Genomic DNA, 16,272 nt, shown 5'->3' with positions numbered 1-16,272 from the left:
GAGGCCAAGCCAGCTGGACTCCCGTGGGCATGCTTTGCCTGTTTGGTCTATGACTGTACAGCCACCCACAGAAGTAAAATTATGCTTTGCTGAACTGCTTTGGATCATGTGGTCATTTTCCTGATGCCTCGGGTACATTTCTAAGTGATTAGTGCACAAAGTGAGGTTTTCTTTCCTCTGACCAAGTGTCTAGGGGCTAACTCTCAGGCTGGGAAGTGTATACCACCACCATGCTGCAGTGGTAAGAGCAAGAAGGCACTTCCCAGCCCTGGAACTCACAGGAGCCCAACATCACAATAAGATCAACAGTGCATGTGTAAAGGCTCAGTGCAAACACATTGTGAGATGGCATGTGTGGTCTGGGAGAAAGGCAAAAGCCACAGCTACTCTGGTGGTAAGAAGGGGGAGAACAAGTGAATCTGTGGCTGTTATGTAGAACTGAATGGTATTGTAAAATAAAATAAAAGGGAAAAAAAGAATATCTTGGAGATTGCGAGTGTAATTGAGATCCAAATTGAAGTAACTGTGGGCTCTCTATCTCTTATTGGTTGCATTCTCCTGTCAGGCACCTAGCTAGAGAAAAATGAAGTGATTGGGGAAGTGTGGTGGTATTGTGTTCCCCAAAATATTGTGTACCTTAATAAACTTATCTGGGGTCAGAGAACAGAAAAGCCACTAGTTAGGCAGTGATAGCACACGCCTTTAATCCCAGAAAGCGAGCCTTTAATTTTAGGGAGTGGTGGTAGAAAGCAGAAAGGTATATAAGGCATGAGGACCAGAAACTAGAAGCATTTGGCTGGTTAAGCTCTCAGGCTTTGGAGCAACACAGTTCAGCTGAGATTCATTCTGGATGAGGACTCAGAGGCTTCCAGTCTAAGGAAGCAGGACCAGCTGAGGAACTGGCAAGGTGAGATAGCTGTGGCTTGTTCTGTCTCTCTGATCTTCCAGTGTTCACCTCAATACCTGGCTCAGGTTTGACTTTATCAATAAGAACTTTTAAGATTCCTGCTACAGGAAAGGGTGCAAAAAAGCCTCCACATTGAACCAAGGGTGGATAGAATCAGAGCTTTATAGTGACTTACCTTCCTTACCCAGGAAGGGCTCTGTAACATTTCACAATAGAAAAAGAGGCTTTGAGCCTCTCACCAAGACATTAGGACATAGGACAGGGGTGGGAAATCATTCTTCCTCTTTGGTTAAGGGAAAGGCTAGAAGATCTGATACCAACAAGAATGGAATTTCCCCAGATAGTCCTTTGGGCACATACTCCAGCACTGGGGAGATAATTCTTGGAAATGTGGGGAGAATCACAGGTTATTAAATATTGTTGCTTTATTGAACTTTATCCTTAAAGTAGCGGTCTTTTGAAAAAAGGAAGGATGGGCCCAGTAAAGATTGGCAATATCAACTTCTCATAGAATGTGTTAATGCTTAAAAAAAAAAAAAAAAAAAAAGTCAGGAGGTAATAGATTATGTTCTTTGCTGGAGGACCTGTTAGCTTCCTGCTGTCCTCAGAAACAGCAACCGGAACAAAGCAAACAGAGGGAGGAGAGCCTACCTTTCCAGTGGAATCTGGTGGATCACCTCCCTCTGCCTCTTGTGTCAGGAGCACATGAAATGCCAACTGCAGGTCAGCTCCAACTCATCCCACACTCAATGACCCTCTCTCTTTCTGGAGACCTCTGTCTCCCTCAGGCCCCTGAAGCATCTCCTTCTCAGTACCACTCACACACCAGAGTTGAGATATCTCTTCTGAGTTTGAGGTTGATGGTCTACCAATTTATTGATCAGTCTACCTGTAAAGGCATTAGCCTTTACCACTCAAGCATAAAACAAACTGCTCTACAAGCAACAACATATAACCATACAACATACAGAAATTCACTTAAAACAATTACTTCTATATTGAAAATATAATAGCAAATGTCAAAAAGTGTTTTAATGTGTGATGAAGTTAAACTGTATTTAGGATAATATAGTATAGTCAATGAATAAGGTGAATGAATAATACAGGGACAGATGGGGAGAGAATGAGCCAGGCTCAGTAGACAAAAAATTAGGAGATTGATAGAAGAAAGAAGTGAAAAGAATTAGAAAAATAAAAGCAACAATTTAAAAAGCAAAACCAAAGAAAACTGATTTTGGAAAGAGCATTATATAAATACATCAAATTATAAAATGAAGGAAATAAAAAATAAAAACACAGAACCCACACTCCAGCGTCTCTGGTCTACACAGTTCTCTGAACCAAGTGAGACACTTGGCTTCCTTAGGTTCAGCCCCACCCACCCTGAGGACAGATGCAGTGGAATCACATAGTAGAGAAATGAGGAACCCAAATTTCCCTTCACAAGGACCAGGCATTATGTCCTCTTATCTTGCATTGGGAATCCTCCCATTACCACAAAAAGGTGCTTTGAAACCAGACCAGGAGGTAGCACCGCTTGGAATATCTTTTCACTACTTTCTATTTTGCGTCTTTGGCAGCTTTCCCACTCTTTGGTCATACTTCCTTTTTTGCAGTTTCAATCCATGTAGGAGACCAAAACTAACCTTGGTTCTTTGTATTGTTTGTATTCATGGAAACTCCCTCAAGGCTTCATCTGGGACTAGTGAGGATGTCCTTGGCTCCACTGTGACATCTGGTGGCATGAGTCAGGGCCTTAATGTCATGCTACTTGTCTAGGGAGTATTAGGGATATTTTTCTCCATGGTGACACTCCTTGTAGAATGTTGTGTTGGTTAGGTTCAAACTATTTTTTCTGGCCAATGTTCTTATCAAGGAGATGTGGAATTTTAGGAGTTGTGTGGCATCTTGGGAGAGGTCTCATCATCTTCTGAGTTCTGGATAAACTAGGAAAGTGAGGAGTAAAATGTTGGCTGACTTTTGGCTCCTTGATTCTCTGGCCTTTGACCTCCAAAGCTTGGTTGTGAGCTTAAATACACAGGTCAGCTTTTCCAGTTTTAAGTGTGAGTACTGGGTTATGAGTTTTACTTCTATATATTATTCAGAAAAAAAATCTTAGTTACACAGAATATTTTGCCCCCTGATGATGGATGTATTTGATCATGAGTGGTAAATTCAGCTGAAAGTTACTTTAGGTAATTGTCTTTATTTACCAGTTTCCATAGCAGAAGCTTGTATACAAACAGTAGATAATGGGTGGACAAGAGTCTCATGACTATACTCAAAGCTTCACACATACATGCACATGCACTCACAGGAATACACACACACCACCAGAATTTCAACTTGCACTCACATAAGTTGAGCTCAAAACTTGGGGACCGGAAGCGGTCTCATGACTTCACATGTGGTTTGACACATCTGTTGTGATACACATCTTAGTGGCTGAAAGCAATTGTCAATATAGGAATGTGTGTCAAGCAAGGAGTCAGATTAATACAGCTTCCCTTTTACAAAGCTACCATGGGACTATAAATCCCCTTTATGTATCCCTGAAAGGCTCAACATCTACACATGCAGGTAGTTTCAGGAGAGTGGGACCACCTGCGAATATGTAACTTGCTGAAAAACTGATAAAGATGATTTTAACTGGGGAATGGGGTGGTGTTCTGATGAGATCACAGACTTGTGGCATTAACACCTCACAGCAGTTCTGTGTAGACCCAAGTTATTTAGAAGCACTTAGGGTATACGGGTGCATTTGTGTTACTTCTCTGAATCCAGTTGCCTTAATGTATATAATCTCAATCTCTATATGTGTAACACTCATATGTTTAGACTTGTCAATCATTACAAACATAGACTAATAGACAGTAATAGTTACACTAAGTCAGTAATCATTGTGAACACAGGATGACAGGAAGGAGAGAGCACAAAGACTATCAATAAATTCTTTCAAAAATAAATAAATGAGCTTTTAATAAGAGGAAAGTGTAGGAAATAGAAAACTACAAAGGACATTTAAATCTGTCCTGGGTGAATTTATGCAGCCTGACAGCTAGAATGCACAGCTGAGAAACTGAATTACCAGTAGATCCAAGATGACACAAAACATCGCAACACTTGGAAGCAGGAGCACAGGAAGAAAGCAAAGTCTGTGACCCTTCTAGCAAACTCTCCCCGTGTATCATAGTGTTTTCTACAGTCCGAGGGGGAAGTACGGGTAAGAACAGATGTTGACCATGGGGTGGTGTATGTATGTGCACACATGCCTGCCCTCCTCCTCCACCCTTTCCATGTGTGTTTCATTCAAAACATGATGCAGAGTGGGGAAATGAGTGTGTCTATGCAGAAACTTGTACAATCTTGTCTGTCAGATTGGGTGCTCCCATTCTGTAAGAACAGGTCAGGGGCCTGCCAGGTCTTCAGAGCATGTGATAGCATGCCTGGCTATGATTTTATAAAGTGGGGGTGTTTCTTGTGATGAACACATGAACAAATAGAATACTTTGGGCAACAAATCTGATGACTGATGAAATCACTCAATGCTTTGTAGTTAGTGGGCTGATCCATTCCCAGAAAAGACAGACATATAGACATAAAGCTGCCAGTGATTCAACAATTCCTATGAACTACTGTGGTTCCTGATTTACCCTGGTTTTGATGATAATGAAGGTGGTAGTTCTTAGGGAAAGATAGAGAGGGCGTGTAGACTTGTCCTCATACTCAGGGACCCCAGGTTCTTTATATACTCTCAAAAAGAATTCATGAGGAGTCCAAAGTAATAAATTGAAAGAAAATTTTATTTCAGAGTAAAGTACCCACTAAAAGGATTGGGGTTGAATCTTTAAGGAAGAATCACCATTATAGGATTTTCTTAAAGGGCTTTATACAAAACGCTGGGGAAATTGGTGCATGTATTGCTTTTTCACTAGTGTCGTGTCATGTGACGAAGAGCATGTTACTTCATTGTCATGACAGAATGCAGATAGTCAGAAGCTGATTTTCTCTTAAAATAAGCTCAGTTTGATACTACTGATTGCACAGTAATACTAGCTAGGTAGTATGCAGTATTTAGGCTGCAGGTCTCTGCCTTCACATTCCTTTTGATTTTTTGTTTTAGATTCTCCCCTTCCTCCCTTTCTTGTTTCCCTACCAGTTATTATTTCACCACTGAAGTGTTAACCCCCTCTCATTAGGTTACTTATTTTGATTCTATGATGGAGGCCTCTCTTTTATCTTTTGATCCCTTCATTGCCAGATGCTGTGGGATTAGGTCAAGTCTGCTAAAACATCTACCAAATAGAGCACCTTTCTCCATTGCATGGAGATTCATCCCACAGCAGTCTTCTTTAGAGAAGCCATGGGGACCTTGATGAGAAACAGTGACTAGCTCTGATGAGCAGGATGTCCCCTGTTGAAGTGGAAAGTGAATCATCTCTTCAGGGAAGCTGCATTGCATTGCTGTTGTATCTGGATCCATCAACCAAATGAATTTCTGTGCTCCTGGGCCATTAATCAACATCATTTTGATGGTCACCCCAATTGCTGTTTCCAAGCACTGGTCATGGGAATGACACTGTATATGTTATTTCACAGAATACAAGTAAGCCACAGAATTCTGCAGATAAAGTCACCTACTGAAGCTCTACATGTGGCCATGGAGCAAAGAACCAAAGAACAAACCTGTGAATGCAAAACTCCTCAGATCACACAAGGTGGAATAGCTACTTATACTTACTAGGAAGCACTGCTGGCTATCTGTTATGAAACACAGAAGTAAGTACATGATCTTCAAATATAAAAGATGAGACAAAATCTACTGAGTCTCTTTGGGTTCCACAGTAAAAACATGCAATGGATTTTATTGGTCATGAAACCAAACTTTCTAATGTATTTTTATGATACCCATATCCAATATGTAGCTTTCAGGCCTTTAAATATTTTGAGTATTGAAAGACTCAAAGAAAGATTGCATAATGTCAATGCATGGAAATTTTGAGTGTTCTATAAAGTAAGAAGACATTTATTTGACATAAATCATCATGTATTACTTTTCAGTAAGAGGAACTTTAGGGAAACATCAGAGTCAAATGAAGGTCAGTTTTCTCCTTCTTCACCATCTTGATCCAAATTACTTTTCTATGCTTTACATCATTTCCTTCTTGCTTGAGATTGATGCAGAAACCTGACAGGATACCTGACAGAATTAATTTGGTAACTGTTAGAATCACAACACGATAGTGATGGGCACATATTCCTCAAGATGCAAACAGTGACATCCATTTTTCATGTAGCTTCTTGTTGGTGTGGGGTCATCCCCAAGACCACCCACACCATCTCAAAAGCCCCAAATCTGTCTTAGAACTTGAACCTTGTGCACAAGCTTTCTTTGGTGAGCTCCCTAAAACCTCACCAACCAGCATCATCCCCACACTGCCACACTCAACTCCAGGTGTGCAAATCCTGGCCTGGCTTTTCTTGGTGAATTTTTCTCAGAACCAAGTCTGCCAAAGCTATCTCCACATCCTAGGCCTGGCTCAAAACATGTAGCTTATATGAAAGCTTTGCTGATGAACTTTCCAGATCCTCACCCACTGGTGCTATTCTCCCTCTTCCAGCCTACCTCCACTAGCCTAACAAACCATTAGGATACAAAACAAATTTACAAAAATCAGTACCTTCAAAATATACCCAATATATACACACTGAGAAAGAAATCATAGAAATCCTCCAAGTCACAAAATATAAAATATCTAAGAACAAACATAACCTAAGAAGTAAAAGATGTTCATAGTGAAATTCAAACAGCCCAAGAAGGAGGCTGAAGAAGACAATGATGATTAAAGGATAATAGGCCGTTAATTTGAACAGGAGTTGGGGTAGGGTAATACCAGAGGAGTTGGAGGGGGAGGAGGAATTCGGGTATAAATATGGTACCTGTGTACAAAATTCTCAAGAAATGAAGACTTTAACTTAAAAGGGGAAAACAAACAAAAACACTGGCATCTCTGTCATGAGCAAAAGTCAATTCCCTATGAGCTACCAACTCTAACCCTTCCACGGTGTTAGTGATAGACCTAATTCTTGGAGGTCTCAGGCAGAGAATGAGCAGGTACAGACATCCATCTACCCAGTGTCTCCAGGTTCTTGACATAATACTAGAACAAAACAAAACAAAACAAAAAATTTGGAGGAGTCCAAAGTAATGAATGGAGAGGAAATTTTATTGCAGAGCAAAGCACCCACTAGGGAGGTGGGGGTAGGGTCTTTAAGAGAGGATCAACTTCACAGGGCTTTCTTGATGAACTTTATATTAAATGCAGGGGAGAATGGTGCACACAATGGAGCATGCATTGTCTTTTCTTAGTATCATATGACAACAAGTATGTTACTTAATTGTCATGACAGCATGTAGAAGGTCAGAAACCCTTGAAATAAGCTAAGTTTGGTAGTTACTGATTTTGTAGCTGGATGGTGCATAGTATTAAGGCTATAAGTCCTTGCCTTGCATTCCTGCTTGATTTGTTGTTTTAGATTCTACCCTTTTACTCCTCTTGTTTGTTGGTCATTTTTTATATCAAGACCAATGCACTCAAGTATTAACTTTCTCAAATTCCCTTAGTGAGGTAATGAGGCTTCTGCTTTATTTTTTTTTTCCTGTTCTTTGTTGTTGTTGTTTGAGACAGGGTCTCTGTAGCTCTGGCTGTCCTGGACCTCCTTCTGTAGACCAGGTGATCCAGGCACAGTAACACAAGTCAGTGCCTTAACAGAAAGACTCTTCAGCTCATCACCATTGTCCAAGGCTTTGCAAAGGCCACATCTGTGTCTGTGCCATGGCAGGTCCTGAAAAATCCCAGTCTTGGCTCCATTCTCTCTCATTGCCTTCAGAGATCTACACAACCCATGCAGAAATCTGCATGCAGAAGTGTTGTGGGGTATTTCCATCACATTCTAACACTTCCAAGACTGGCAATAAAGTTTACCTTAAATCAGAGAGGAGAGCTAGCTACTAGCTGACCAGAAATAGCCATATAGGTTTGGGAAGACCCAGAACATACAGAGAGACACAAGGAGTAGTAGGGAGGGGCTTAGAAGGATTTGCAGCCCTTTATGATTGAAGGAGAAAGGATGTCACCCATCATTTCTCCACCACTTCTCTAATAAATCAGGTTTTTACCCCAATATCTGACTCCTGAATTTTACTTAATATTGAAGAATAGGGTCACAAGTTAAGGTCCAGCCTAGAGTAAGTAGCAAGATTGTGTATCTGAAGAGAATTTATTTTTTCTTTGTTATTTGGAGAAGTCTTTATTGTGATGTCATTAGCCCCACCCCCACTTCTTTCCCCTGTTTCCGTAAGTTTCTATTACTTCACAGCATTAGATGTCATCTTCTCTCATAAGAGGTGGAAATTTTATAATTTCCCTTTATTAATTTGTCTCCAACTTGTATTGTTGTGTGATGTTTTAATTATGTTCTGACAAATAAGGCTTGCTTGGAGTCAGAGGGTGGAGCTAGCCACTAGCTGACCATAGAGGTTTGGAGGACCGTAGAGAGAGGAGACAGGACGTGGTAATGTGAGGCTGAAAGAGGACCTCTGCCAGGCCTATGTTTGGAGGAATGGGAGTCAGAGAAAGTGAGTGTGGCTGTTCCCCTGCTTCTCTGATCTTTCAGGTTTTTACCCCAAATATTTGATTCATGATTTTTTATTAATACATGTTAATTAGATTAATGCTTCATCTGGTGCCCAACATGGGTCTCAAACCCACAACCCTGAGATTACAAGTTTACCGACTGAGCTAGCCAGGCTTGGGGAAGAAAAGGAAAGGCCAGTCAGTGGCAAGCAGTGACTCCTGTGGGTGCAGCTCTCGCAGGTGCCAGTAGCTGCAAAACCATGGGCAGTGGCTGTTTTGTGAATTCATGCCCCAAAAGTTGGCCCATGATGTAACTGCTTTTCATTAATCCTGCTGCTGTAAGAAACCTATCACCCATTATACTGTGGGTAAACCCAATCAAAACTCATTAGTTCACCTGGCTGGACATTGGTACAATCCTGACTTTGGTCTGTCCTGAGTAGGGGTGTGTGTGTGTACATATGTGGTGGGATATTTGATCACACTGTAATACCCTGAGACTGTGTTAATAAAGTTAACCTTGAACCAGGAGGCAGAGCCAGTGACTAGTTGACAAGAATTAGTCAAAGAGAACACAGAGGACACAGGATACTGAGTGGGAAGGGATGTGGAGAGTCGTGGGCTTTTTGGTCTTTCCTTTTTTTGGTCTGGAAGTGTAAAAAGAAAGCTGGCCACTCCTCTACTACTTCTTTGATCTGTAAAATTTTCACCCCAATATCTGATTTGTGAGTCTTTATTGGTAACAGAATAACATAAACATGAGTGTGTGTGTGTGTGTGGGAGAGAGAGAGAGAGAGAGAGAGGAGAGAGAGAGAGAGAGAGAGAGACAGAGACAGAGAGACAGAGACAGAGAGACAGAGACAGAGACAGAGAGACAGAGAGACAGAGAGACAGAGACAGAGAGACAGAGACAGAGACAGAGAGACAGAGAGACAGAGAGACAGAGAGACAGAGAGACAGAGAGACAGACAGACCTACCAAGAAAAAAAAACATCCAAAATTATTTTTTTATCCTTTTCACTGTTTAGGTTCCTTGAGGTACCTTAGAGGTTACTTGTGAGAAACTCTTTGGCTTCGTTGCCCTTCTTAATCCTGTACTAGTTTTTGCTTTGGCTAAGGTCTTATTGTCTGTCATGTTGCTTGGAAATATCAGGAACATATTCACCTGCAATGGTCATCGTTGTTCTTGAATAATTTTTTCTTGAGTAGGGTACAAATACTGTTATCCCTGTACAATGTTCTGATCAGGTGATGTGTATTTGAACAGCCATATGGAGTGTTTAGAGGCGCTCCATCATCCTCTGAGTCCTCAATGAATTGGGGAACAAAGGGTAACATATTGGCTGTCCCTTGTCTCTTCTGTCCTCTGGCTCTGACCTCCCAGTTCTTAGTTGTGAGCAGCTAAAACATAGTGGTTAGTTTCACTAGTTGAAGTAGGAGTAATGAGTATTATTTCCTCTTTTTTTGTAATTTTCGATGAAACTTGGCTACTCAGAATATTTTGTATTCTAAATAATTCATATTTCAGTACTTACACTATTAAAAGAATATGATCAACTCTTGAGGCTCAATACACATGAAATTGGTTGTGGATAATAGTCTTTAGGGACCAGTTTCCATAGCAGAGACAGAATAAGAGTGGAATCAAGCCAACTGTAGATGTACTGTGTAGACAAAGCCTTTAGGTTGTAGTCAGAAATGCAAGGACACACTCATAAACACACAAACTCATCACAATAAATCCAGCTTGCTCATGCATAAGATAGTCCCAAAGCCTATGAAACAATGAACTCCAAGGTTGTTCCACTATCTTTTCTATCTTATTTTTTTATAAGCACATACTGGGGACAGAAGCAACACCCAGTGATACGTTTAAGTCAATCAAGAAAAACCAGAACTTTTGAGACAGTTTCCAGTAGACTCTGTATGCCTTTACATGTCTCAAGTAGCCCCAACATCAACAAACTAGCCCAGGGACAGCATAAACACTCCTTTCTAGGGGTGATATGAGCACCTCTTTTGTGTATTTTGCAGAAGACATGCCTGAGTTCATTTTCATCCAGAAACAGGCTACATTCCTGTGATGGGTGCTCTGTGATGGACTGTTTGAGTTTTACATCTCCCACAGCAGTTCTGTAAAGACTCATGTCTATAGACTCCATGACACTGGTGCACCATGAAGCACTTCTCTCGATTCTCTGTTTCGAGGAACCTTAAGGTACATAACACAACCATTACTGCATCCATCAATTTTAGCCTTTATTAAGTTAATCATTATAGACACAGGCAAACAAAATATTACACAAAACCAAAGATCATCAACAGTTACACAAAACCAGCAATTATCATAAACACAGACTGATAAGAAAAATGCGATTACAACTAGAGTATATACCAAGATTTAATTTTTAATTACCGTTTAGTATTTTAATTAATTAGAGAGGATTATAGGAAACACAAAGTTAATGCGGGTGTTTAAATTTCTGTTCTCTATAAAGAGCTTTTGCAGCCTGGAAAGTGGAATGCCCAATCGAGAAACAAAATTGCTAATTGATTCAAGAGGGTGCTGTGACACTTTAGAAATAATATTCCTGCCGGGCGTTGGTGGCGCACGCCTTTAATCCCAGCACTCGGGAGGCAGAGCCAGGCGGATCTCTGTGAGTTCGAGGCCAGCCTGGGCTACCGAGTGAGCTCCAGGAAAGGCGCAAAGCTACACAGAGAAACCCTGTCTCGAAAAACCAAAAAAAAAAAAAAAAAAGAAATAATATTCCTGTCTACTGTAATATACTATACAGCTAAATGTGGAATCCACAGGTCAGAAAGGATATTGCTCATTATGGTAAATTTCTTTGTGCATATGTATGTATGTGCATGTGTGTGTGGTATGTATGTGTTGTGTGCTCTGTGTGTTTGTGCACACATGCATACTGTATGTGTGCTCTGTGTGTGTGCTTTGGTGATATGTATGTGTGTGTTGTCTGTGCTCTGTGTGTTCTGTATGTGAGCTATGCTCTGTATGTGTATACACTGTGGTGTGTGTGTGTGTGTGTGTGTGTGTGTGTGTGTGTGTGTGATATTTTATCTGTGTCCCCCAGTAAAGTTTATCTGAGGATCAGAGGGAAAAGCCAGCCACTATATTAAACATAGAAGTCAGGCAGTGGTAGCATATGCCTTTAATCCTATCACTCGGGAGGCAGGGATCCTTCTGGATCTCTGTGAGTTCAAGGCCACACTGGGAACAGAGCCAGGTGGCACACACCTTAAATTCCAACACTAGTTAACTATAAAGGTCTGGAGGTCTGTACAGACAGACTGGAAGTGATAGAGCTGGGCTGGAAGAGGAAGTGATGTAGCTTGGAAGAGAGAGGAAATGAGTAGGCAGAAAAGAAAGGCATATAGGCGTGGGTATACAGGAAATAGGTCTCTTTGAAAGCTGTGGAGTTGGTGAGGTGAAGTTAGCTGTGGCTTTTCCTATTTCTCTGATCTCTCAGGTTTTAACCCTGATATCTGTCTCTGGGTGTTTATTTAATAAAACCTTTTAAGATTCATGTTACAGATATGTGCTGTGGTATGTGGTGTGTGTGTGTGATGCATGTATGTATGTCTGTGTTTTTGTGTGTGGGTGTGTGCTGTGTGGTATGTGAGTGTATTTGGCAAAAAGAAGAGAAAAATAAAGATGAAAGAAATCAGTGTGTCTAAATAGAAACTCTTAGCACTTACTAGTTTTTGGATGGGGCATTCATATTCCATAAATGTAGGATATTTGGTACCTCTGTATCCTTGGGGCCAAGTAATAACCTCTTCATCCTTGTGGACTGAAATACTTCTTGGATGGTCAAGGTTTCTGAGCAGCAATGATGCACCCTTATTGGGGCTTTAGAAAGTGAAGTAAGTTTATAATGGTTTATCCATAGTGAGACATACACTTTGGGCAATATATCTAGTACCAATTTAGCCGATACTTTGTACTTGATGAGTTAGGACTACTTGAATGAGGATCAACAAAGAGTGAAAGTGTAAACAGAGTGGTGTAGAAATGAGTGAAAAGACATTTCAGGTGTAGGCACCAAACTCTGACAAAGACAACCTGGTTGAGACTGATGAAAAGACTGCTGGTGATAAGCCCTTCCCTTGGGGCCTCTTTTTCTATTGAGTAGAACTTTTACTGTTGACTGTAAAACACTTTTACTGTCCAAACTTTTGTTTGGACTCATGGACTCCTTCTCTTCTAATCTATGGGAATGAGCCATTGTTGTTTAGTGTCAAAGTATGAGTCACTGATTTAGGAAAATAACAAGATAATGAATGGATACATTAATCCCAGAACTCAGGAGGCAGAGCCAGGTGGATCTTTGTGAGTTTGATGCCAGCCTGGTCTACAGAGTGAGATCCAGGAAAGGTGCAAAGCTGCACAGAGAAACTCTGTCTTGAAAAAAAAAGAAAGAATACAAAAGAAGATTCAAAATGAGAGAGTCCCACATAGGAAGCCACTGAGATGGGCTATGAGTAGATTTACTGTGTATCTATATCACTTATGGATGCCATGTTGTATGATCAGAAAGATTGGACTTTATGCTGCAATATTCTACTCAGTGACCCATATTTTCATTATTGAGAGTTGTCAAGGGTTGAGTTTCCTGATGGAATTTAACAGGTCTGTATATTTTTACAGTCTCACAGAAAAGGGATTGAGCCCCAGAAAAGACTGAATCATAATTACAGTTGCATCACCATCTGTATGGATTCCTGTCTCTAGTTCCTTGGTGCTATTGATGGAAGTGAAGGTGGGGAGGATTCAGAGATAGACAGAGCAGGCAGAGATATCCACTTACCCAGTGTTCCAAGGTCCTTGACACAGTCTCTAATGAATTCATAGAATAGTTTAAAGTCATGGTTGGAGAGAAAATTTTATTATACAGCAATGTACCCAGTCAAAGGGTGGGCAAAGTGTCCTTAAGAGAGAAACAGCTAAGGAGTTTTCTTGGTGAGCTTTATAATAAATCCAGTAACAGTTACTTTTTACTAAAGTAGTGTGACAAAAAATATTTTATTTCATTGTCATGACAATATGCATGCTAAGAGACCAGAGGTAGTTTTCTTTAAAATCAAGTTCAATTTGATTATTGCGGATCCTATTTAGAGATAGTGTGTGGCACTTAGGCTACAAGCTCTGCTTACACATTCCTTCTTGATTTGTTGTTTTAGATTCTACTTTTTATCCCTTCCTGTTTCCTGGTCTGCTGAAGGATGTCTTTCTGTACACTGTGAATATGTGTTGCTCTGACTGGTTGATGAATAAAGCTGCATTGGCCTATAGCAGAGCAGGATGAGCCAGGCGGGAAAATCCAAGAGCGATAGTGAGAAAGGAGAGTTGGGGGAGACACCAGACTGCCATCCAAGGAGCAACATGTAATGAGATGCAGGTAAAGTCACAGAACATGTGGCAATAAATAGATTGATTAAAAAAAAATGGGTTAATTTAAGATGAAAGAGCTAGCTAGCAAGAAGCCTGCCGTAGGCCACACAGTTGGTAATTAATACAAGCCTCTAAATGATTATTTTATAAAACTGGGTAGGACCAGAAAAACTTCTGGCTACATTTTGGTAGCCAACCTTTGTCTTGAACCCATGACCCTGAGACTAAGAGTCTCATGCTCTACAGACTGAGCTAGCCAGGTGGTGGTTGTGCTCAAATCCCAGTACTCGGGAAGCAGAGGCAGGTGAATCTGATTCGAGGCCAGCCTGGTTACTGGCTACACCAGTCAGTTACTATTTCAGGACCAGTGCACTGGGGTGTTAGCCTGCTATGTAGAGTATTATTTGTTCCTACACCCTCTGTTAGGCTTCTGCTTTATCTTTTTTCACCTTCATTGCCAGATTCAGTGAAATTTTGGTCAGTTTTGGTGGCTCCTGAATAAAAGGAAGCACTCATGTACATCATCATATGGAGGATCACCTATTTTCAGGGGTTTTGTTGTTGTTGTTGCTGTTATTCTTGTTGTTTGGTTTTTGGAGATGGTTTCTATGTGTAACAATCTTGACTGTCCCGGAGCTCACTTTACAGACCAGGCTGGCCTCGAGCTCACAGAGATCTGCCTACCTTTGCCACCCAAGTGCTGGGACTGAATGTGTGTGCCACCACCACCTGGCTTCAAGGGTCTTCTTTAAGGAAACTACTTGTTCTGTGACTAAAGTTCCATGCCACTAATGAACAGAACTTCCCCCGTGAAGTAGAAACCATTATCTCCTTGGGGGAATGACATTGAACAACAGCTGCTGCTGTGTCCAGCCAACCAAATGATTGATCTGGGGCCTTTCATTAACACAGTTCTCATAGTCACCACTAACCACTGTTTGTCCAGGACTGAGCAAGGGGACCACAGTGCACTTGTTACTTGACAGAAAATAGGGGAATTGGGTTGGAGAGATAGCTCAGAGGTTAAGAGCTGATTGCTCTTCCAGAGGTCCTGAGTTTAATTCCCATCAACCACATGGTGGCTCACAACCATCTGTAATGACATCTGGTGCCCTCTTCTGGTGTTAATGTGTACATGCAGGCAGAGCACTGTATACATAATAAATGAATCTTTAAAAAAAAAAGAAAAGAAAAGAAGGGAGTTAACCAATACTAGAGTTAAATTAGGCTACATATGAACAAGAAACAGCGAACAAAGGCCTTTGAATGCAAGCCCACGTGGGTCACACTTGGCAAAACAAGCTCATGGACACTTGTGGCCATTTTGTTATGAAGCACAGGAGAAAGTATGCGTTTCGTATTCATATTCTAAGATAAAATATACAGAGAGATGTTCCCAGTCTCTTTGAGGCCCCACAGTGAAGACTTGGGAGATCTTTCACTAGTCACAAACCAAACTCCTTAAGTACTTCTTCTGCAGTCTTGTCCAACGAGAAACTTGTAGGCCTTTAAATATTTGGGGAATTTATATAGGTAGAAGGGAACGCCTCAGAGTTGACACAGAACACACCCAGACACCAAATTCTCAGCACAAAGAAGACTTATTATCCCAGAGGGACAAGTCTGGGGTGCGGGGAGCTGCCTCTGGATCAGGCAAAGGCAGACAGCAAGCAGCTGCAGATTTTTTTTGCAGGAGCAGATTTTTAAGGAGAAAGGGGAAGTTTCTGTGCTGGGGTGAGTTGGTAAATCCTGATTGGACAGGTTAGCCACTGTAGCCAAATAATGAATTTTGATTGCTGGACCTTGGTGTTTAGTCTCAGGAATAAATCAATGGCCAAATATGGTAATGGACCTTGGGAGCTAGCTTTGGGAATGGAATATAATGGTTTAGCAAGAGAGAGGAAAGGGGAAAGGCAAGAGATTTCATCTTTCCACAGTCAACATGAACAAGGTAAGGAAAACAACTGACAATGGATGCTGGTAAAGATGCAGGGAAACATGAACCCTCATTCATTCTTGGTGAGAGTCAAACTGGTACAGCCATTATGCAAATCCATGTGGAGAATTCTCAAAAAGGTAAAAGTAGATGGACCTACCATATCACCCAGATATACCTGTTCTCTGGCATATGCCCAAAGGATTCAACATTCTACACATTTGCTTTCTCAGCCATGTTCACTGCTACTCTATTCACAATAGCTAGGAAATAGAGACAACCAAATGCCCTTCAACTGAAGAATGGGTAGTGAAAATGTGTTACAGAGACACATTGAAATTCTATTAGATTGTAATGAAAAACCAAATCATGACAT

General features: G+C 41.0%; 1 protein-coding gene across 2 annotated transcripts in view; it reads left to right on the top strand.

Moving 5' to 3' along the window:
• Positions 1-805: 805 nt before the first annotated feature.
• The window catches only part of LOC102920945 (testin-2), a 45,552-nt gene continuing 30,085 nt past the window's right edge, over positions 806-16,272 (top strand). The window contains exons 1-2 of one of the 2 annotated variants that reach the window (XM_076573514.1): positions 806-907; positions 5,507-5,686. The gene's annotated coding sequence lies outside the window, so the exon portion shown is untranslated. The remainder of the gene's footprint in view (positions 908-5,506; positions 5,687-16,272) is intronic. The other variant, XM_076573515.1, reaches the window with a different exon arrangement.

This window comes from Peromyscus maniculatus, chromosome 5, assembly GCF_049852395.1.
Source record: "Peromyscus maniculatus bairdii isolate BWxNUB_F1_BW_parent chromosome 5, HU_Pman_BW_mat_3.1, whole genome shotgun sequence".
Classification (NCBI taxonomy): domain Eukaryota; kingdom Metazoa; phylum Chordata; class Mammalia; order Rodentia; family Cricetidae; genus Peromyscus; species Peromyscus maniculatus.
This window is presented reverse-complemented; position numbering and strand designations above follow the sequence as displayed.